Source organism: Somniosus microcephalus, chromosome 7, assembly GCF_052327205.1.
Source record: "Somniosus microcephalus isolate GS21.2 chromosome 7, FLI_Smic_1.0, whole genome shotgun sequence".
Classification (NCBI taxonomy): Eukaryota; Metazoa; Chordata; class Chondrichthyes; order Squaliformes; family Somniosidae; genus Somniosus; species Somniosus microcephalus.
In genome coordinates, this window is record NC_140993.1 from 122744572 (window position 1) to 122768449 (window position 23878).

Consider the following 23878-nt stretch of genomic DNA (forward strand, 5'->3'; position numbering starts at 1 on the left):
CAGCTTAGTCTCTTGTTTTCGGAGTTGCTATCGCTCTTCTGGTCTTCGGAGCTACTGTCCGTCATCATTTGTACCTTTCTGTACTTTTCTTTATTGATTTTCTTTTTCCTGTCCGTGGATTTTTTTTTTGTCCAGATCGGCATACCCGTGCAATGTGTCCAATCTTTCCGCATTGCCTGCATGCTTTCTCCTTGAACCAGCAGTCCCTCTGGTCATGGGTGGATCTGCCGCAGCGATAACATCTCTCTCAACCCTGTCTCATTTCATGGGTGCCGAAGTCCTGTGTCTTTTGTTGTATCTCTGCAGCTCCTCTTGCGGCTGCTTCATATGATACAGCCATACTGAAAGCCTTGTCCAGTGTTAAATCTTTTTCAGAAAGCAGCCTTTTCTGTGTTCCTTCACTTCGGAGACCGCAGACGAATTTGTCTCGAAGATAATCTGATAGTCCTGCCCCGAATTGGCAGTGCTTTGATAGCTTTCTTAATTCGGTGAGGTAATCAGCATTACTTTCATTCTTGTGCGGATTCCTCTTGAAGAATTTGAATCGTTCCGCTATCAGCAGCAGTGTTGGGTTTAAGTGCTCCTGTAGGGTATCAACAATTTCTTTAAAATTCTTGTCCTTTGGTTTGGCTGGAGTGATTAAGTTTCGTAACAGCCCGTATGTCTTTGCGCCCATTAGATTTAGAAGTACTGACGCTTTTTTTTCATTTTCTATTCCATTTGCGGTGCAATATACCTCCACTCTTTCCACATATGTGGTCCAATCCTCTATCTCATTATCAAAAGCATCAATATTGCCAGACTTAGGCATCCTAGAAAAAAAATGGCGCTTCCCGCGCTTTTCTTTCTTTTCTGCAGAAAAGATATGGCGCTTCCCGCGCTTCCCCGCCGCTGCTGCCGATGACAACGCTGTTTCCCGTGGGTTTCCCTTCTTTTTATTCATTTATTTACAGTTGGAGACTCGTTCCCGCTGGACTCTCTCTCTCTAGGTCTGAACGCCGATCTGCTTGCAGCGCCGGCCATCTCCCGAGTGCTCCCTCCCCATCTGTTACTGCTTGCCTCCGCCTTCGCTGCTTGGCCTAGCTGCAGAGCCAGCCGCTGGAGCCCCAGTCCGACGCCCAGGAAGGATTATTGCAGTACCTGCCGCTAGCTGGTGAAACCACAGCTTTTTCTTTTTCTTCATTTTCTTCAACTTTGGATGCCAGAGGAATCGATGTCCTTGAGGTGCTGCCGAATTGCAGGTAAGTCCATTTCCAATTCGTCGCCACTGTTGTGTCCGTGTGTTAATAGAGACACTGAAGACAGGAGTTGGTTTCACAGGTGTTTACTGAACAAAGTCTGGAGGGGAACTACTTGATACAACACAATATACAGGCTTATATAGCCCGAGTGGCCATTACCGGCATTACAGTACACAGGGGGCTCTTAAAGGCACATACACTACAGGAGTTGTCTATTATTTCCAGCCTGGAATTCATGGGCTCCAAGCTCTGCGCAAAACCCCGTCCAATGTTGGAGCCAGACTCTTCCATGCTCCTTGACACTGACATGAGGTTCTCTGACAGGCTTGCCACAGCACCTAAGATCTCCATGTGCATGCCCATCACTCTTCATCTGAAGGCCGCCCCATCAAGGTCCTCATCAGAGTTGTGTGCAGCAGAACGCATGTGCGAACTCTCCCTCCAGGGAGCTGGCCCCCAAGCTACCCTATCCCATGGCTTTCTTGCAGCCCATTCGTGCCCGATGCTTCACCGTGTGCAGATCACGCATCGAAACCAACCTCTAAATTCCGCTCAGTGCCAATTTCTGAGCTGGTGTCTGCGAGTGTCAGATGCAGTGATGGTCTGCCGCCTTCTTCATCTCCACTCTCCTCCATGACTTTGGGGACGGGCTGTGCTGGCCGTAGTTCTTGGTCATCTGCGAGCAGAAAGGCCTAAGAGTCGGGTTATGGCGAAGGGAGCGGCGGGAAAGCAAGATATCCATGCATACAGCATTAGCATCTCGTAAGTGAGAAGAGATTGTGGGGTGAGGGGGAAGTGGGATGTGAGAAGAAGGATTAGGAATGACAATACCGTTGTTGTCCCCTAGGGCTTCAACTTCGCCCATTGCCACGGCCTCGGTGACTTCCCCACAAATGATGTCAAGCACTGTCTCCAATTGGCTCAAGGCCTCTAAAGTGACTTGGCCGCCTCCCATCTGCCGTTGCTCATGGCGGTTGTGAGCCACCTTGGCCTGCAAGAGAAAGGGAAGTGTGTCAGTGAGTGTGTTTGGATAATGTGCTTGCCATAGTTGAATAGCTGTCAGTGTGTGAAAAGTGTGAGTGTGAATGTTGCAGTAGTGATAAGGTTGTGAGGGTGAAGTGAAGCTATGATTGTGAGGTCTGCGTGGTGAAAGGTAGAGATTGTTGGTAGGTGAGTGATGGGGGTGTGGTGCATTGAACAATGTGTGCGGTCTCTTTGCTGTTGCTGAGCCAACTCCAATTCCAATGACAAGGAGGTGCTCCTGCATCAAAGCAACTCTGCTTTAAGTAGTGGAAAAAGACTAGCCATTAGACTGCACCTGATATTGGCCTACATGTTGAGCAGTAAGCCAAACAGCAGCGTGTTTAGCGCTGAGATCAACACTCCAATCATACAAATGAGCAGGCAGTACAAAGGAAAAATGATCCAACCATGGCTAACAAAAGAAATTAAAGCTAGTATTAAATCAAAGTTGCCAGAAAAAGCGGTCAGCCTGAGGATTGGGATCTTTTTAGAAATCAGCAAAGGGGGATCAAGAAATTGATAAAGAAAGGGAAAACGGAATATCAGAACAAATTAGCAAAAAATATAAAAACGGATTGTAAAAACTTCTATAGGTATGTGAAAAGGAAAAGACTAGTGAGGCTAAATGTAGGTTCTTTACAGTAAGAGAAGGGAGAATTTAAAACGGTGAATGAGGAAATGGCAGAGAAATTAAATAAATACTTTGTTTCTGTCTTCACGGAAGAAGACACAAAAAACCTCCCAGAAATACAAGAAAACCAAGGGTGTGGCGAGAATGAGGAACTTAAAGAAATTATTATTAGTAAAAAAACAGTACAAGCAAAATTAATAGGACTAAAAGTCCATAAATCCCAAGGACCGGATGACCTACATCCTAGGGTTTTGAAAGAGGTGGCCATTGGGATAGTGGACGCATTGGTTGTCATCTTCCAAAATTCTATAGATTCTGGAACAGTTCCTGCAGATTGGAGGATAGCAAATGTAACCCCTCTATTTAAGAAAGGAGGGAGAGAGAAAACAGGGAACTACAGACCTGTTAGCCTCACATCAGTAGTTGGGAAAATGCTGGAATCTATTATGAAGGATGCAATAATTGGGCACTTAGAAACTAATAGTAAGATTAGGCAGAGTCAACATGGATTTATGAAAGGGAAATCCTGTTTGACAAACCTATTGGAGTTCTTTGAGGATGTAACTAGTGGAATAGACAAAGGGGAACCGGTAGATGGGGTGTATTTGGATTTTCAGAAGGCCTTCGATAAGGTCCCACACAAGAGGTTGGTGAACAGAATTAGAGCACATGGAATTGGGGGTAATATACTAACATGGATTGAGAATTGGTTAACAGACAGAAAACAAAGAGTAGGGACAAACGGGTCTTTTTCAGGATGGCAGGCTGTGACTAGTGGGGTACCGCAAGGATCGGTGCTTGGGCCCCAGCTATTCACAATCTATATTGATGATTTGGATGAGGGGACTAAATGTAACATTTCCAAATTTGCTGATGATACAAAGCTAGGTGGCAGCGTCAGATGTGAAGAGGCTTCAGGGGGATCGGAACAGGCTCAGTGAGTGGGCCAGAACATGGCAGATGGAATATAATGTGGATAAATGTGAAGTTATCCACTTTGGTGGAAAAAACAGAAAGGCAGAATATTTCCTAAATGGTCAAAGATTGGGGAATGCAGATGCTCAAAGGGGTGTCCTTGTACATGAGTCACTGAAAGTGAATGTGCAGGTGCAGCAAGCCATTAGGAAGGCAAATGGTATGCTGGCCTTCATCACAAGAGGATTTGCGTACAGGAGTAAAGAACTCTTACTCCAATTATATAGGGCCTTGGTGAGACCACACCTGGATTACTGTGTACAATTTTGGCCTCCTTACCTAAGGAAGGATATACTTGCCATAGAGGAAGTGCAACGAAGGTTCATGAGATTGATTCCTGGGATGGCGGGACTGTCGTATGAGAAGAGATTGAGTAAACTAGGCCTGTATTCTCTTGAATTCAGAAGAATGGAAGGGGATCTCATTGAAGCATACAAAATTATTACAGGGCTTGATAGGGTGGATGCTGGGAGAATGTTTCCCTTGGCTGGGGAGTCTAGAACCAGGGGCCACAGCCTCAGGATAAAGGGTAGGCCATTCAGGACTGAGATAAGAAGAAATTTCTTCACACAGAGGGTGGTGAATCTTTGGAATTCTGTACCGCAGAGTGCTGTGGGGGCTCAGTCATTGGGTATATTCAAAACAGAAGTCGATAGATTTCTGACTAGTAAGGGCATCAAGGGATATGGCGATAGGTCTGGTGAATGGAGTTGAGGCAGAAGATCGGCCATGATCTCATTGAATGGTGGAGCAGGCTCGAAGGGCCGAATGGCCTACTCCTGCTCCTATTTCTGATGTTCCTATCACTGATTCTTTCACAGAAAGTCATCTTCCTCCACCAAATCTCTTGAGTGCAAGAGGAATACCTCAGATATTTGGTTGCTGTAAATAAAATAGTAGCTGGCAGCAATACTGTGGTTGGAAAAGCATAAGGGAATAAACGGGGAAAAAAATCAAAAAGAAGTAAACAAAAAGTAATACCATAGCAAAAATGTAGCAAAAAGAATCCAAAAAAGTGTTAATAAACAAACTTCCAACTCGAACAGTAAACAGCACAACTCTCCTTTAAGAATCCAATTCTCAAAAACCAGAAAGAGCCTTCTCTCCGGCATCTATTTTACATGGGCGTGCAAAGCTCTCAGCAAATTCCTGGTAAAAAAGCATAAGAAATCGCAGTTACAACTGCAACATTAACTTATCGGCTTGGTGGCGCAGCGTTCTCCACTCAGATTTCTTCTGTCATCTGGACTTATGGGGGGCGATTTTCGATGGCTCATTCAGGCGCTAAAGAGCCTCCGAGGTGGCAAAGGTGGGGTCTTGAGCTGAAACGCTGATTTAGCCCGCGTTTAGCGTAAGATACCATCTTGGTAAAGGAGTTGAAGCTTGCGCTAGGAATGGCCGCCCAAAGCATTGTTAAGCAGCTGATTGCCACTTAAATTGCCTACTAGTGCTCACTGAGGAGGCTGTATAGCATTTTGGTGGCTAGCGCTTGACCTCATGCCCTCTCCTAACAGTGACCAGCTGATTGGGAGTAAACTAGTCGTTGCTGAGGATTTTGAGCGCTACTTAAAGGTATATCACCTTTAACTGTTCACTTGCTGCTGGAGGTTTGAAGAGGACCTTTGAAACACATCGGGAGACTTCACCAACACTCTAGCAACATTTATTCTGAAAATTCCCCGAGGACTTCACCTAAAAAGAGTGAGTGCTGTGCGACTCTACCTTATAGGAGTCATCAGGAGAAAGGAAGTGCTTGGTCATGGGCATCTTGCTAGGGGTCTCCTTTGGTCTGCAGGAGGAATGGGAGGAGGACTTGAGGCCAGGCAGAGCAACACCAGCTGCTGCAAGAGAGAGGGACAGGAGTGATAGGAGGGCGAGGTGGACTCCTTCCCCCCTATGGGAACAGGACCTCCCTCCTCCTCTGGGCCTCCTCCACCAGGACCTCCAGTGACACGTCCGGGAACCTGTGCACCCTCGCCCACAGTCCCTGTGCCATCCTGAAACATGCTGCTGTGTGTCAGCCAGCAGACTCCACACCTTCAGTGGAAGTGGGTGCGTGGAGCCCACATACACTGCTCCACGAAAACTGTGTCTAATCTGCGCTTAAGTGCTAAACCTGCAGGTGTCTGTTTAGCACCTCCAGGCAAGTTCAAATGATGGTAATCAGCAATTAGAACCAAAACCCGACTTTCAAACAGGTGTGTCTTATTAGTACTGTACCCATTCAGCGCCTGTTTTCACCCTTTCACCAAAATAACCCCCATGGACTTAAAAAAGTAGATAATGGTGTAGCAAAACTATGAACTGGGAAAGAGAACATTTTTTCTTCCTTTCTTTAAAATACCTTCTACATTCTCTATTCAACAGTTTCAGTTTATAACGATGGGCAATAAATGCTGCCCTTGTCAGCAGCGGCCACATCCCATGAATGAATACTTAAAAAAAAGCTTGTGAACTTTATTTCCATTTCATGGTTTATTTCTCTCTTCATCCTTATGATAATTGTACAATTAGGGTCTGTACAAGCCTATGGATGAATTTAAATATAAGCCAAATTTAATATTGGGCTAGAACTTCGGGTCCCCACGGGCGAGTACGCGCTGTGTACTCACGCGTAGGCCCAACGAAAATGTCGGTTTCGTGCATGCACTGCGCATGCGCGGGAAAACGGAAGTTCCGTTCCCTTAAAGGAAGGGGTTCACAGGTCGAACGCGTGCGCCGGAGAGGCAGCGCGTGCGCCTGGAACTTCCATTTTTTTTGCAGGTTTCTCCGGGAGGGTAAGTCTCCAGCAGCTACGCTTCGAAAAAGCAGTCGTAAGGCCTGCTTTTAACAAGGTAAGTGGTGAATTAAGTAAAATTAAAACATTTTTTCCACAGGTTTATTATTTTTAAATACTTTAAAGAAAGGTAAGTTTATTTTTAGCCCTGTTAGAAACTGTAATTAATTTTTTCAAAAATTTAAATTATTGTGTAACATAGTTATTTTATGTAATTTATAGTTATTTTAAAAATGTGATTTAAAAAAAAAATTATTTGAAGTTTTCATTATGTTTTGGGGCTGAATTGTATTTATAGGTTTGACAGCTCTTCCTGTCAAATTTATGAATGGGCATTCCCTGCTACCATTGGCTCTCCATGGCCCACGTGATCCCAGGGGACGCTTCGAACTAACTGCGCCCCTGGGATACGCAAACACTGCATGCCGGCAGTTGAAGCAGGCCCAGGATCGGAATCCCACGTGGGCCCACAGCTCAACGGCCAGCGCGCTAGGTAAGTGCAGGTCGGAGGCTTGCACCTGTGGGAAGCCTCTGACCCGAATTTCTGGGCCATTATATTTTAAAATATTTCTCAGAGGTGACAGTGCTACAACTGATTCAAGTTGAGATCATCATGAGGAAGACCACAAATCAGATGGTACCATAGAGATGCTGGAAATGCAGAGTGATATAGAAGTAGAAGAAGCGAGGGAGAGAAGATAAGACCAGAGTAAATTGAAAGCTGCTTGGAAGATCTCATTCTAGCTTCCAATAGTGAGAAGCGAAGCCCAGTAGTCAAATACCTTTGCATTTATTCCCCTATGCTAGGTCCTAGTAAACTACACATTCTTAATGTCTAAGTATTTTTTTCTCTACAGTTTGTTTCTTTCATCTCATGGTCTTGAAGGGCTTCAGTAACAACTGCTCACCTCAGCAACTTATTTACTTAGGCGTGATGCAGATTTGCAATCCCTCAAGTATCTCTCCGGTGTCCCTGAGAGGTGCACAAGCTGGAACCCAGAACAAAAGTGGTTGAACTGCTGCCAGGCCTCCATAATGGCAGTCCAAGACAGCCATCAGTAGATGCATGATACTTCCCTGGGCACAACTCATCCTCTGACTTTCTTCACCCTGCAAAGAAGTGCCTGCCTTTTGTTCAGTACCTCGTTATGGTAGGGCAACTAAGGTTAGGAACTCAATCACACAGGAGACTGAACCAGCATTTTTCACTCCAATGGTACTGTGTGCTGATGCTACTTTGCACTGTGCCACCAACAGCACCCATAACATAGCTATTTATTAAGAAAAAAAGCAAGTTACAATATATGCATCATAAAAAATGAATTGGAAGAATATTTACAATGGTGGATGTGGCCTCTCGTGGGCTTGGGCTTGTTTGTGGTGTGCATTGCTGTCCGAATCAATTCAGATCTCCATGCAAAGTATAAATTTGGGCAGTCATGTGAAATTGTTATATTCAGTTGCACATCCTCAAGGTAAATTTAAAGAAGAACAGAAATGCTATCACAATGGTTCTGTGTAATTGAAAGCTTCACAATTCCTACCTGTAGGCCTTTCTTTTGTAGTTCTTTTCTTAGCATGTGCACCAGATGTATATCAACAGGGTCATAAATCAAGTATACAGTGTCTGACTGAAAGCGAACTGTCCGTGCTCGAATATGCCAGCTCTCCTAGAGACGGATAATTGATTTAAAACAATATTTTAAAGCGCTGTCACATAGTCACATACAGAATAATGTTCACAAGTGAAATGACAATGGACTTACCCTAAAATAGCGAGAAAAAGAAAAAGAATGCAAATGCCAAAAACAAGAACTGAACTGTAATAATACATAACAGGTCTGTCCGCATCAGAAAAGATGATAACATTTTTGGTAAAGACTTCATTGGAACTTTATTCTGAAAGATCAAGGAATGCTACTTAAAGGATTGCTTCAAACAATCTTTTCACTCCACTGAATTCAAATACCACTATTCATTACCCTGTCACCCATCGATTCCTTTATTAATAGAAAAGATAGGGAAGGAAAAAAAAGGACGGGATGTGACTGTATTGATGAAATAAACTATTATAGCACTGGAAAGCGATGATGTATGTGAGGTGTCAAAGACGGGAGCTATTACGCTACTGGGATTATACTATTGACCACCAAATAGCGAGAAGGAGCTAGAGAAGCAAATTTGCAGGAAAATTACAGGAAGCTGCAAGAACTACAGAGTAGTCATAATAGGGGACTACAATTATTCTAATATATGTAGTGTATGTACTTTGCAGAAGGAACTATATTCTGCAGCCCCTGTATACTGCAGTACCAGTAGTGACCACCCCTATATATAAGCCTGTGTAGTAACATTTGCATAGTAGTTCCAGGTTGCCTCCATTCAGTAAAGACCTGTTATAACCAACTCCTGCAGTCCGTGTCTCAATTATACACGGACATAATACTGGCGACGAGTAGATACGAACTTACGTACAGTCTGCACCACCTCATGGGGATCCATCCCTGAAGCGAAGTTATCAGAGGTCGAGGCCAGAAGGAAGAAAGAAACAGAAGAAACGGGCGTCGACTGTGGACATCCGCCTCTGAGTCAGCGGAGTTGAAGATTTGCAGGAGGGGCTGTCGAGAGCGGGGCTTGGTTATCCTGTGGATGGTGCTTCAGCTAATCGGGCTGGTGGCAGGTAGTACACTGATCCTTCCTGGGCTGCGGCGGTCTAGAGCTCGAGCGGGTGGCTTTGCAACGGGGCTGAGCAGCATTGTCGGGAAGAGGAGAGAGAGAGAGGGTGGAGCACACAGGGCGCGGCCGGTGCTACGAAGCCGGGCAGCGTACAGACCGGAGAAGAGGGAGGCAAGAGTCCCGCAGGGTTGTTCCGACGACGGGGAAATAACAAAAATTAAACGCGCAGAAAGCCGCGAGGAGCTACAGTTTGCCACGGGAACCGCGGAGAGCGGCGTTAGCAGCAGCGCGGGGGGAAGTGCGTGAAGACCATAGGGAGTCACCATCAAGGCATAAAACGCCAGCAACAGCGCTAGCAACAGCGGAGAAGACAGCGCGGGAGGCGCCATCTTAATCCAGCGGGGAAGAAGGCAAAACATGGGAGGTGCCATTTTGTTAAATCGGGGAAGAAGGCAAAGCGCGGGAGGTGCCATTTTAGATTTCCAAGATGCCGAAGACTGGCAATATCACTGCCTTCGATAATGCAATAGAAGACTGGACCACGTATGTGGAAAGAGTCGAGGTATATTGCGAGGCAAACAAAGTAGCCGATGAGAAAAAGGCATCGGTACTGCTAAACTTAATGGGCGCAAGAATGTACGGCCTATTGCGGGACCTGATTACTCCAGCCAAACCGAAGGCGAAGAGTTTTAATGAAATTGTTGCTATCCTACAGGAACACCTAAATCCTACACCGCTGCTGATAGCAGAAAGATTTAAATTCCACAGGAGAAATCAGCATAAAGATGAGAGCAATGCTGATTACCTTACGGAACTACGCAAGCTATCAAAGCACTGCCAGTTCGGAGCAGGACTGGCAGATACCTTACGGGACAAATTTGTCTGTGGACTCCTAAGTGAAGGAACCCAGAAGAGGTTACTCTCAGAGAAAGAGCTGACGCTAGATAAGGCTTTCAGCATGGCAGTATCGTACGAAGCAGCAGCAAGGGGAGCTGCGGAAATATAGCAAAAGCCACAGGAATACGGCACCCACGAAATGACATGGGGATTTGCAAAATGTTATCGCTGCGGCAGAACAACCCATGACCAGAAGGGCTGCTGGTCCAAAGACAAAATATGCAGGCAATGCGGAAAGATGGGACACATTGCACGAGTTTGCAGGTCTGGGAAGAAGACCGACGACAACAAAAAGGCTACTAAGGAACCGTACAGGAAAGTACAAAAGATGACGGACAGTAGTTCCGAAGACCAGATGAGCGATAGTGAATCCGGGAACAAGAGACTAAGCTGTCTCAAACTTCACAACGTAATCGCAAAAGAGGATCACCGAACCATTTGGGTCACCCTCACGATAGCAGGGTCCCAAGTCAAAATGGAATTGGATACAGGATCAGCTCTAACCATCATGAATCGACGAGACTACGAGCGGCTATTCTCACACATACCCTTGAAAGAGACATCCATTGTCTTGAAGACGTATACGGGGCAAAAAGTATATGCCAGAGGAAAATTAAGGGTGCCTTTCGAATACAACGGCAAAGAAAGACAGAAATTGTATCTGTACATACTGCAAGGTGGTGGACCACCGTTATTGGGATGTGAATGGATCAGAAAGATAAGTTTAGACTGGCACTCCATTCAGGCACTGACGGTGGCTGGTAAAAAGGATGACGACGTCACTCCTGGGCGATTGTCAACAATCTTAGCTAACGCCAAAGAGGTATTTCAACAAGAACTGGGAACTCTTAAAGGAGTAACCGCCTCGATAAAAATAGAAGAGAATGCAATTCCCAAGTTTTTCAAAGCAAGACCGGTATCATATGCAATTCGCCCAGCCGTCGAGGCAGAGCTGGAGAATCTGGAGAATGCAGGCGTGTTATCTAAGGTAGACTGGAGCGAGTGGGCGACACCCATCTTTCCTGTCATGAAGAAAACGTTAAACAATAAGTCTGAGGAGCCAAGGAAGGTTCGCATCTGTGGGGACTTCAAGGTGACGGTGAACCCAGTCCTTCACACAGTACAATATCCTCTTCCAAGGATAGAAGATATCTTCGCCTCACTATCTGGAGGGAAGCGTTTTACAAAAATTGACCTAGCACAAGCATATTTGCAGATGGAGGTTGAAGAATCCTCTAGGAAGTATCTCACGATAAACACTCACAAAGGTCTTTATCAGTATAATCGACTGGTATTCGGAGTAGCATCAGCTCCGGCGATATGGCAAAGAGCGATGGGACAAGTCCTGCAAGGAATTCCGGGGACTCAGTGTTACTTGGACGACATCCTAGTGACAGGTGAAGATGACAGTGAACACCTTGCCAACCTAGAGCAGGTGCTCACTAGACTACGTGAACATGGACTACGGGCCAATCGCCCCAAGTGCGAGTTTTTTAAGAAGCAGATATCGTATTGTGGCCACGTGATTGATGAAGAGGGGTTACATAAGTCCCCTGACAAAATTGAAGCGGTAGTTAAGGCTCCAGCGCCTGAAAATGTGTCGCAACTGAGGTCATTCCTTGGATTGGTGAATTACTACCATAAGTTTTTGCCGAATTTGTCCACAATTCTGCACCCACTGAATGCCCTACTACAAACGGAAGTAGTATGGAAATGGAGCGATGAATGTAAGCGGGCCTTTCAGAAGAGTAAGGACCTAATCACTTCAAGAGAAGTATTGGCTCACTACAACCCATCACTACCGATAAGACTGGCGTGTGATGCGTCCCCCAAGGCATTGGGGCAGTACTGTCACATAAATTCCTTGATGGTACAGAGAGGCCGATAGCTTTTGCGTCACACTCGTTAACTTCAGCCGAGCGTAACTACGCCCAGATTGACAGAGAGGCCCTCAGCCTGGTGTGGGGGGTGAAGAAGTTCTATCACTACCTGCACGGTCAGAAATTTACTCTACTTGCTGATCATCAACCCCTTGTCCCCATTTTCAACCCTCAGAAGGGCGTACCGATAATGACAGCACAACGGCTACAGAGGTGGTCCCTTTTCCTAGGGGCACACCAATATGACATCGAGTACAAAGGAACTAAACAGCATTGGAATGCTGATGGATTGTCGCGCCTACCGTTGCCGACGGTGGAAGAAGAACTTGCAGTGGATCCAGTGGAGATATTCCACTCGACCATAGTCGAATGTCTCCCTGTGATGAATGCAAACATAGAAAAAGAAACACGAAATGACCCGACGCTCTCCTGGGTCTATGATTTAACGGTGAAGGGATGGCCAGCACATCGTGAACCACTGCTGCCAGCATTCTCGCCAAGAAGAGAACAGCTGTCAGTATGCAGAGGAACCTTGATGTGTGGATCCAGAGTAGTAATTCCACCCAAATTGAAGGATAGAGTGCTCAATGAGCTTCATGAGGGTCATCTGGGAGGGGTAAAAATGAAGAACTTAGCCAGAGCGTTTGTGTGGTGGCCGGGAATCGATAGAGAAATCGAAGAGATGACCAAGAGCTGTACAGGATGCCAGAAAGTCCAAAACGCCCCACCACAAGCCCCTCTACATCCATGGGAGTGGCCCTCATCTCCATGGCAAAGGGTGCACATTGATTTTGCTGGTCCATTTATGGACTCGATGTTTTTAATTGCAGTGGATGCACAGTCAAAGTGGCCAGAGGTAATAAAAATGTCCTCAACCACCACAGAAAAAACTATCACAGTCTTACAAACCATATTCGCCAGGAATGGGCTGCCTGAACAGATTTGCTCCGACAATGGACCACAGTTTGTGTCTGAAGAGTTCCGGAGGTTCTTAAAGAACAATGGTGTTAAGCATTACACATCCGCCCCATATCATCCAGCCACTAATGGATTGGCTGAGAGGTTCGTTCAAACATTCAAGAAGGCTATCAAGGCAATGTGTAATGAAGACATACCCCTACAACACAAGGTGGATAACTTCTTGTTTTCCTACCGGAATGCGACACATGCGGTTACCAACCAAACTCTAGCCATGATGTTCTTCAATCGAAGACTACGATGCCGCTTGGATTTGGTTAAGCCAAACATCAGTAGAGATGTGGAGAACAGGCAGTTTCAGAATATGAATGAAAGGCCGACCAGGAGTTTTAAGATAGGTCAACCAGTTTTGGCCCGGGACTACCGCACAGAGAAATGGCAGCCAGGAACGATCTGTGCACGGCAAGGACCTCTAATGTATACCGTGGATGTTGGAGAGAGCATTGTAAGACGCCATGCTGACCAGATTCTAGAGTCACTGGGAAACGTCAACTCCACACCACGATCTGATACACCTGGCGATGAAACCGAAGTACCAATTGCATCTTCCTCAGAATTGGTGATATTGGAAGCAGACGAACCAAACAACGACATTGATCCCGACTCAATGTTGCCAGAAGAACCTGATACCCCAAAGAGGCGTTATCCAGACAGAATCAGGAAGCCTCCTCAAAGACTGAACTTATAATTGCTTAACTTCAACTAATGTATCTAGCAACTGTAATTGTAAAAATGTTATTTCATTGTTAATCGAATGTTATGTACTGTTTAGACAAAAGGGGAGGAATTGTAGTGTATGTACTTTGCAGAAGGAACTATATTCTGCAGCCCCTGTATACTGCAGTACCAGTAATGACCACCCCTGTGTAGTAACATTTGCATAGTAGTTCCAGGTTACCTCCATTCAGTAAAGACCTGTTATAACCAACTCCTGCAGTCCGTGTCTCAATTGTACACGGACATAATAATATAGACTGGGATAGTAAAAGTGTAAAGGGCAAAGAGGGGGAGAAATTCCTGAAATGTGTACAAGAGAACTTTCTTGATCAGTGTGTTTCCAGCCCAATGAGGAAGGAAACAGTGCTGGATCTAGTTTTGGGGACTGAAGTGGGGAAAGGGGAGCATGTTTCAGTGAGCTGGCATTTGGGGAACAGTGACCATAATATCATCAGGTTTAGAATAGTTATGGAAAAGGACAAGGGACAATCAAGCATTAAAATACTTAACTGGTGGAGGGCTAACTGCAGTGAGTTGAAAAGGGATCTGGCCCAGGTGGATTGTAATCAAAAATTGGTAGGCAGAACAGTAATTGAACAATGGGAGGCCTTCAAAGAGGAGATGGTTCAGGTAGAGAATGGACACATTCCCACAAGGGGAAAAGGAATGGCATCCAATGCTAGAGCTCCCTGGACAACAAAAGATATAGGTCGGAATTTTCTGTACCTGGGTGGATCCGGTGCTGGCAGCCACCATGGCAAGTCGCAACCCTGTTGCTGGCTCCATCCCGCTCCACAGAATGACTTTCTGATAATAGAACCTATTCAGCCTGCCATGTGCATTACCCAGCCCAATTAAATGGTGCGGGTCTGGTGATGTCATCAATGAAGTGTTTTCAGCTGGGATATTAAAAGGGACCATGACCACATTGCATTTGAAGGTTCATCTAGGAGTGTGCAGGCAGCACATTGGAGGATTTCATTACTCCAAACAGTTGGCAAGGTGGCTGCACAGAGCCAGAGGGCTGCACCCAGGTTCTCCGATGACTCCCTCCATGTGCTTGTGGAGGGAGTCAGAGGATTCAGTGAGGGACTCTTCCCTGCTGATGGGAGGAAGAGACATCCCCAATAGACAAAATTAACCTGGCTTCAAATAGCAGAGGAGGTTAATAGCAGCAATGACATCAGGAGGACCTGGGTGCAGTGCCACAAACACTTTAATGATCTCGTTAGATCAGGAAAGGTGAGTACAAAGTCACACTCTCCTTCATCCTGCTGTGCCTCTCATCACATCCCCATCATTCTGCCTTCCCAACCCTACTCCTGCACATCCTTACACAAACCAACATACCCACCCATCCCTCTCTCTCTATCTACATTATCACATCCCCATCTTACTAACCACCCCTCACACTCACCTCATCCTCATGCAATCATGCCAACTAACAACACACAAGGAGGCCACTTGGAATTGCCACCCCACTCCATCATAGTCACTCTCTACAGATGTAACCCACCCATTCCTTACACTCATTCCATCACTCTCACTCAACCTTCTCTTTCCCTCCTTGCAGAAAAAGAGAACACACAATATGAGGGAGAGAACTGGAGGTAGACCCACATCAGTGGCCACCCTGACCACAGCAGAGGAGGCTGCCTCAGACCTGGTGGGAGTCACCGAGCACCTGGAGGTGGGAGATGGAGAGAGGGGGACATCTCAGCAACCTGGTGACAGAATTACATATCATACAGCTACATGGCATACATCAGTCACTCATATGAGGGTTGATGTCAGCAGCTATTGAATGGTCATTATGTGCATAATGGTTTCTGTACCCAATCTACATATGACATATCTAACTCATCTCTTTACTCTCCGACAGATCCATCAAGAGTTCCCACCACTGTCCAGGCACAAGAGGAAGACAACTCCTCAGCAGAGCCTTCAGCCTCTGTGGGTGCACCGTCACCAGACAGAAGTGCACCCAGCACCAGTGCAGATACTCACACCTTGGTTGGTCCCTCACAAGATAGAGTAGTTATGTCACCTGGTGTGTCACAAATCACAACCGAGCAACAGCAGATGGTGGAGACAGGGACAGCAGTGGAGAGTCCTTGTCGGAGGGCACAGGACGCTCCCAGCTCTGCTCAGCTACATGCAGACGCTGAGCTTCAGGGGCCATCCAGAAAGCGGGCGATCCTGGAGCTGCAGGAACACATTCACGAGGCTCTGATAGGTTTTGTGAGTGTGATGACTGCCAGTGTTCAGAGAATGGAGGAGTCCATCTCCAACATGAGCACCACCGTGTTGCAGGCGATGGCAACTGTAGGCTGTTCCATGGAAAAGATGGCCACCTGCGTGGAACAGTTAATGCGCCACTCAGAGGAGCACATGCTATCTATGCAGAATAGATGGCTACCTATGGAGGATAGATGGCTAGCTATGGAGAATAGATGGCAGAGGCTCATAGACATCGTCTCTAGGAGGGATGTCAGTATAGACGTGGGTCATCATGGCCCTGCTGAGGTGCAACAAGTTGCTCTCCAGCTCCTTGCTAGCAGGGAAGTGTGGTTGGCCCATGAGGGGGATGATGGTGAGAGGGGACATGGAAGTGGGGGCTCCTCTCAAAGAGCTCACACTTCTCTCCCATTGCCACCCCTTCGGTCAGAGTACTAGATGCCTCCCCAGACAGCGATAGCTGAGTCTGCCCCTGCACAGTTGCAGGAGGAGCAGTCTTTGGCGGAGCCCTCACAGGCTCCAAAACCCAGAGGACAACCGCCAAAAGTGTCTAAGCAGTCGTAGCAGGGAAATGAGGAAGCAGCCTCGACCTCTGCTGAAGCCATAGGGGTAGCACCTCGTAGAAGCGCACGTCAGGCATTTCTTTACCTCCACCAATGGTGGTCACTGTGAATTGGTCATTGTAGGGATGCTTACTAGTGTGGCTGTGGGGTGTTGCCAACCTGGCAAAGCATATGGCAGCCATATGGGTGGACTACATAAAGTTAAGTAAATCTGGCCATGAAGTGGCCATCCCTGGCCTCCTGGGCAGCAATGTGCTGAAGTGCTGGTGCCACCTGCAACGCAGGTTCCTCCAGCTCCTCCTCCTCCTCTTCCAGCTGATGCTCCTCCTCCTCTGAAAAGGCTGTGCGCTCAGAGCCTTGCTCCTCATGCAGCGCTACTCCTCGCTGCTGTGCTATGTTGTGCAGCGCGCAGAAGATAACGATGATTCTGGAGATCCTGGCTGGTGGGTACTGAAGGGCTCCTCCAAATCTGTCAAGGCATCTGAATCGCATTTTTAGTATGCCTATTGTCTGCTCTATGACACATCTAGTGGAGAGGCGGCTTTCATTATATCTCCCCTCTGCCTCAGTACTTGGCCTCAACAGTGTCATGAGCCATGACTTCAGTAGATAGCCCTCGTCTCCAAGCAGCTAACTGGAAAGTATGTTTGGAGATGCGAAGAGCTGAGAGAGGGTGGAATGGCACAGGACGAAAGAGTCATGACAGCTGCCAGGGATTCTGGCATGCACATGCATGATGATCTTCCTATGGTTGCAGACCAGTTGCACATTGAGGGAGTGGAAGCCCTTGCAGTTCACAAACAAACCTGGGTGGTGATGGGGTGCCCTGACAGCTACATGTGTGCAGTTAATGATGCCCTGCACCCATGGGAAGCCTGCCAGAGTGGCAAAGCCGAGCGCCCGCTCTGTAACACTCGCTACATCAGTGGCAAAGTTGATATAATTGGCTGACTTGTTAAAGACGGCATCAGTGACCTGTGTGATGCATCTGGGGGCAGCTGACTGTGAGATGCTGCAAATGTTTGCAGCAGGACCCTGGAAGGAGCCTGAGGTGAAGAAGTTGAGGGCACTGGTGACTTTTGACAGCCACTGGTAAGGCATGTCCACCCACTCCTCTGGGCTGCAGGTCTTCCTCCAGCAATATGCAAATGTCTGCAATGACCTGGCATGATAACCTGAGCCTCCTTTGGCACTGCTGCTCAGTCATGTTGAGGAAGCTCATCCTCTGCCTTTATACCCTGTGTTGGGGTTACTGCCTCCGGCGCGGTGCAGTCCTGCGTTGATGCGCTCTGTCCTGTAGAGCATCAGGGCGTTGAGGAGAAGGCTGGTGGTGTTGTTGTTGGTGCTGCTGGTCTTGGAGCTCATCGTGATTAGATTCTGAGGGCCAAAGTGAGACAGTATAAATGGCACCCATGCTGTTGAATAGATGGCAGGTCAAGTAGAGTTGACAGAAGCAATCTGTCAATGGTGAGAGAGGTTCTTCCAATGAGGTAACACTGGATGGCGACTTTGCTGGAAAAACTTGCAGCCTGCAGAAAGCTCAATCTGTGCTGGGAATGTAGTCAGCAACAGCTTCTGCCTGAGGAAAATGATCAGCTGTCAGATGGTAGTTTTTAAACTACATTTTATGCTGTCAGGTAATCCGCTGGAGCAATGACCACTCAACTCCTGCCTCCGGTTGACAGACATGGTTCTGAGTTGTGTGAATCCTGTGGCCATGCAGGGAAATTTAAAATGTTGGGGGGAAAAGGCTCTTAAGTGCCTGTAAATTACCTGCTAATGATTTCAATTAGGGCATCCGCCTCTGCCAGTCGGGTCGCTGTCGCACCGGCAAACACTCCCATGGGAAAGATGCATGGGGGCGGGATGACAGCGGGTATCCGACCATCTCTCAATTTTTTTCCAATTTCCCACCTGACCCACCTCCATTCCTGCCTGTTACCACTCCAGAAAATTCCGGCCATAGAGATTAAGATAAGTCAGTAAAAAGGAATAAGAGGGGCAAAGAAAGAGTATGAGAATAGATTAGTGGTTAACATAAAAGGGAACCCAAAAGTCTTTTCTAAACATATAAATAGTAAAAGGGTAGTCAAAGGAAGGGTGGGGCTGATTGGGGACTGAAAAGGAGATATTCTTGTGGAGGCAGAGGACATGGCTGAGGTACTAAAATGATTCTTTGCATCTGTCTTCAGTAGAGAAGATGATGCTGCCAAAGTAACAGTAAAAGAGGAGGTAGTAGCAATATTAAAAGGGTAAAAATTGATAGAGAGGAGCTACTTAAATGGTTGGCAGTCCTCAAGGTAGAAAGGTCACCTGGTCTGAATGGGATGCATGCTAGGTTACTGAGAAAAGTAAGGGTGGAAATTGCAGAGGCTCTGGCCATAATCTTCCAAACCTCCTTAGATATGGGGGTGGTGCCAAATGACTGGAGGACTACAAATGTTACACCCCTGTTTAAAAAATGGGAGAGGGATAAACTTGACAACTGCAGGCAAGTCAGTTTAACATTGTTGTTGGAGAAGCTTTTAGGGACAATAATCCGGGACAAAATTGGCATTTGGAAAAGTATGGGCTAATAAAATGAAAGTCAGCACGTATCTGTTAAAGGCAAATTGTGCTTGACTAACTAGTTTGAGTTCTTTGATGAAGTAGTGAAGAGGGTTGATGAGAGTAATGCATTTGACGTTGTGTATATGGGCTTTCAAAAGGTGCCTGACAAAGTACCACATAATGGGCCGTATTTTGCAACCCCTACGGGTGCGTACTAGGTGTGCACGCGCCGGTAGGGGCCATGCAAGTTCCGTGTTTAGGCATGCGAAGTGCATGCGCTGAAACCCGGCACTTGCGATCTGTCAAGAATCTACTTAACAGATCCTCCGCATCCCCAGGAGATGAGCCTCCGCGGGCGGAGTGTTGCGCTATTTGCCCAATTTCCACCCGCTGAAAGGCCGTGGAATTCATATGCTTGGTAAAAGCAGGCATAAGGCCTGCTTTTACCAGCATAAGAGTTTTTAAAAAATAGAAAAATAAAATGTTATCACTCAATTATACATTAAAAACCCTGCCCAATAAGGTAAGCCCTGTTAAAATATTTTTTTTCAAAAAATTAAAGTTTTTTTTCATATATTTAATTAAATGCCATTTTAATTAATTGTATATATGTAATGTTCTTTTTTTAAATTTCATGTGTTAGTGTATATTGTAAGTCATCCCCATTCATACTTATGACAGTTCCATACATATGGAATCCCCATAAGTATAAAGGGGGATTCCCTTCTATCATTGGTTGGGCTGGCCCATGTGATCCCAGGGGTGCTTGCGAACTGCATGCACCCCTGGGGTACGTGGGCCTCTACGCATTTCTACCAGGAGAGGCCCAGGATCGCAAGCCTCCCTATCTCCCGGACCACCAGGTAAATGCGTAGATTTTTTGATGATCGGAGGCATCCGCCCGTGGGATGCCTCCGATCGCAAATTCAGGCCCAATAGACTTGTTAGCAAAGTTGAAGCTCATGTTATTAAAGGGACAGTGGCAGTGTGGATACAAAATTGGCTAAGGTACAGACAGCAGAGAATAGTGGTGAATGGTTGTTTTTCTGACTGGAGGGAAGTATACAGTGGTGTTCCCCAGCATTCAATATTAGGACAACTGCTCTATATGATATATATATGAATGACTTGGATATACAAGGCGTAATTTCAAAGTTTGCAGATGGCAGGAAACTCAAAAATGTAGTAAACAATGAGGAGGGTGGTAACAGACTTCAGGAGGACATAGACAGACTGGTCAAATGGACAGACACGTGGCAGATGCAATTTAATGCAGAAATGTGCGAAGTGATACATTTTGGTAGGAAGAATGAGGAGAGGCAATATAAACTAAAGGGTACAATTTTAAAGGGGGTGCATGAACAGAGAGACCTGGGGGTAAATGTGCACAAATCATTGAAGGGCATGTTGAGAAAGTGGTTAAAAAAGCATATGGGATCCTCGACTTTATTAATGAAGGAATAGAGTACAAAAGCAAGGAAGGTACGCTAAACCTTTATCAAACACTGGTTAAGCCTCAACTGGAGTATTATGTTCAATTCTGGGATCCACACTTTAGGAAGGATGTCAAAGCCTTAGAGAGGGTGCAGAAGAGATTTACTAGAATGTTACCAAAGATGAGGGACTTCAGTTATGGAAGAGACTGGAGAAACTGGGGTTTTTCCCTTTGGAGCAGAGAAGGTTAAGAGATTTGATAGTTATTCAAAATCAAGAACAGTTTTAATAGAGTAAATAAGGAGAAACTGTTTCCAGTAGCAGACGGGTCGGTAAGCAGAGGACACAGATTTAAGGAGATTGGCCAAAGAACCAGAGGCGACAGGAGGAAACATTTTTTTACACAGTGAGTTGTTGTGATCTGAAATGCACTGCCTGAAAGGTGGTGGAAGCAGGTTCAATAGGAACTTTCAAAAAGGAATTGGTAACTACTTGAAGGGAAAACATTTGCAGGGCTATGGGGGAAAGGCGGTGGAGTGGGACTAGTTTGATAGCTCTACCAAAGAGCTGGCACAGGTGTAATGGGCCAAATGACCTTCTTCCATGCTGTATCATTCTATGATTAAAGGTGAAACTGCATCAAAACATCACAGTATAATTCTTATTATTTTGACACACTTAGACCATTCTATTTGGAAAAGCTGGAAAGATTATTTTGGCAAGTCGTTAAGTTCAAAATTGTAATAAAAAAGTGCTGTTTGATTATATATTCTAGCAGTTGACTTCCCATAGTGTTGCTCGCAGACAAAAATATTCCATCTGTGCTTCTTTATGCTTTCTTCTATCTCTGTGTTTTTTTACTTTTTCCTTCTCTCTCTGTATGGTTCTTATACACATTTGTTTTTTTCTCATTTGTTTGTAACTTTTTTCTTACTTTCTTTAACATTGTCCTTTCTTCTGTCTCTCCCTTTTGACTCCCAGACCAGAATTTTAATCTGGAGGTGGGTCGGGAGCAGGGGGTGGGGGGAGGGAGGATGGGGGCGGGCTTGAAAGCGGTCGTGATACCTGGGAAAAAGGTTTTTCCGCAGGCCCTGCCGAATTTAACAGCAGGGCCTATGTAGCAACTGAAAGTTCTGTTTTCCGCCGGCAGCCAGCCAGATGGAGAGGCTGGCTGGCAGCGGGCAGGCAGGCCTGTGGCAGTAGGCCACAGAGAGCAGGGAGGGAGAAATCAGGGGAGGAGGGTAGTCAGGAGCCGGAGGAGCATCATGGGGGTGGCGGGTGGTCAGGACTCGGGAGCTGGAGGAGCTGAAGGAGCATCGGGGGCCAGAGGAGCACCAGCCCTGAAGGGGGGAGGCCGGGAAGGCATTCAGGGGCCAGCGAGAGGATCGGAGGCCTCGAGGGGCAGTCTCATACCAATGCATTATAATTCTTTACTACAATACTCTTAAATGCTGAAATTCATTTAGTAAAATTTAAGAATAGAGATTAATTCATTCAACTTCATCTTTCATGTAGATGTACCCTCAGAGTTGAGGGATGGCAACACTCAAGAAAACTTGAGTTCTCCATAATTGACCCAGTGGCAACATCTAATCCCAGGTGAGACATAGCACAGGTCCAATAGAATGCAAACATTTACTTATCAATATGCCTAAATCGCAACCATAGAAAGGCATGTGCAGTGCTCAGTGTAATAATGTTGAGGCTGCCGCGGAACACGAATGGAGGCCGAACCAATCTGAGGAACACATGGCTTTTTATTACATTCTCTTGAGAGATGGCTGCCCCAGCTCTTCTCTCTGCTAAACCCGAAAACAGAATGAGGGCGACGCCCGCGCTTTTGTGTACACACTGAGGGCGACGCCCGCTCCTTTGTCATGCCTTAAAGGCAGCATGCTTCTTAAAGGCAAGGTGCCCGATTTATTGTCCACGGACGGAAAAGTGGATTGCGCCTGTTTAGGTGGCGATCCGCCACACAGCTCCCCCCCAGAATCCGCTTAGGAGGTGTGGACGAGACAGTGCGGCGGTCTGATGGGCCGGCCGGAGCGGCTCTTGTAGGACGCCGGTGGACGTGGAACGGCCGGGCGTGGAGCAGCCGGGTGTACTGGCTTGAGGGCAGGTCGGCCGCGTGGTGGTGGACGAGCTACTGGGACCTGCTCACCGGGCTCCGAGTGTGCTGGCTTGAGTCGGTCAACCGACACTTTTTCAGTCCTGTCGCCCACTTGTAGGGCGAAAAATTTGTCCCCAGCCTGTAGCACTTTGTAGGGCCCGTCGTACGGGGGTTGAAGGGGTCCGCGGTGGGCGTCGTGCTGGACGAAAATGAACCATGCCTGGTGCAGGCTTAGCGGGACGTGTGAGGTGGATTCGCCGTGCCGGGCAATGGGCACCGAGGCGAACTGTAGCTGGGCACCGAGGCGAACTGTAGCGCCGGTGAGGCGAAGTCGTGGCGTTGCTGGTCGGCTGACCAGGGTGTCGTGGCGGTGGGCAGGAACTCGCCGGGTACGCGCAGCGGCTGGCCATATACGAGCTCTGCTGCCGATGCATGGAGGTCTTCTTTAACTGCGGAGTGCAGGCCGAGGAGGACCCACGGGAGTCGGTCGGTCCAGGCGCCGTCCTGGAGGCTGGCTTGAAGAGATGCCTTCAAGGATCTGTGGAACCGCTCACACAGTCCATTGGCTTGGGGGTGGTACGTTGTGGTGCGGTGAATGGTCACCCCGAGATTGCGTGCGATGGCGGTCCAGAGTTCAGAGGTAAATTGCGGACCTCTGTCCGACGTCATGTCGGAGGGGACGCCGAACCGTGCGACCCAGGTGCTGACGAAGGCTCTGGCGATGTCGGCGGTGGTGGTAGAGGTCAGTGGAATTGCCTCGGGCCAGCACGTGGTGCGGTCGACGATCGTCAGCAAGTGCGTGTGGCCTTGCGACGGCGGCAGGGGCCCGATGATGTCCACGTGGATGTGGTCGAATCTACGTGAAGGGACGGTGAACTCCTCGAGGGGTGCTTTCGTGTGTTGCTGTACCTTGGCCCGTTGGCAGGCTAGGCAGGAGTTGGCCCAAGTACGCACATCCTTGCGAAGGCCGCGCCAGACAAAGCGGTTGGCTACCAATTTGATGGATGCGCAGGCGCCGGGGTGGGAGAGGTTGTGGAGAATCTCGAATACCCGACGGCGCCAGGACGCTGGGACGACGGGCCGAGGTTGAGATAGGGATATGTCGCACTTGACCGTGACAGCGGTCGGGCCGCAGGCGACGTCGGCCAGGCATAGCCCTGGTAGGTTGGTAGGTGCGGAGAGCAGATCA

At 47.2% G+C, this 23878-nt stretch overlaps 1 pseudogene; it reads left to right on the top strand.

Annotated features, from left to right (window-relative positions):
- The first annotated feature begins 14262 nt into the window (after nucleotides 1-14262).
- Nucleotides 14263-21782, top strand: LOC147114869 (uncharacterized; annotated as a pseudogene).
- The last annotated feature ends 2096 nt before the right edge of the window (nucleotides 21783-23878 follow it).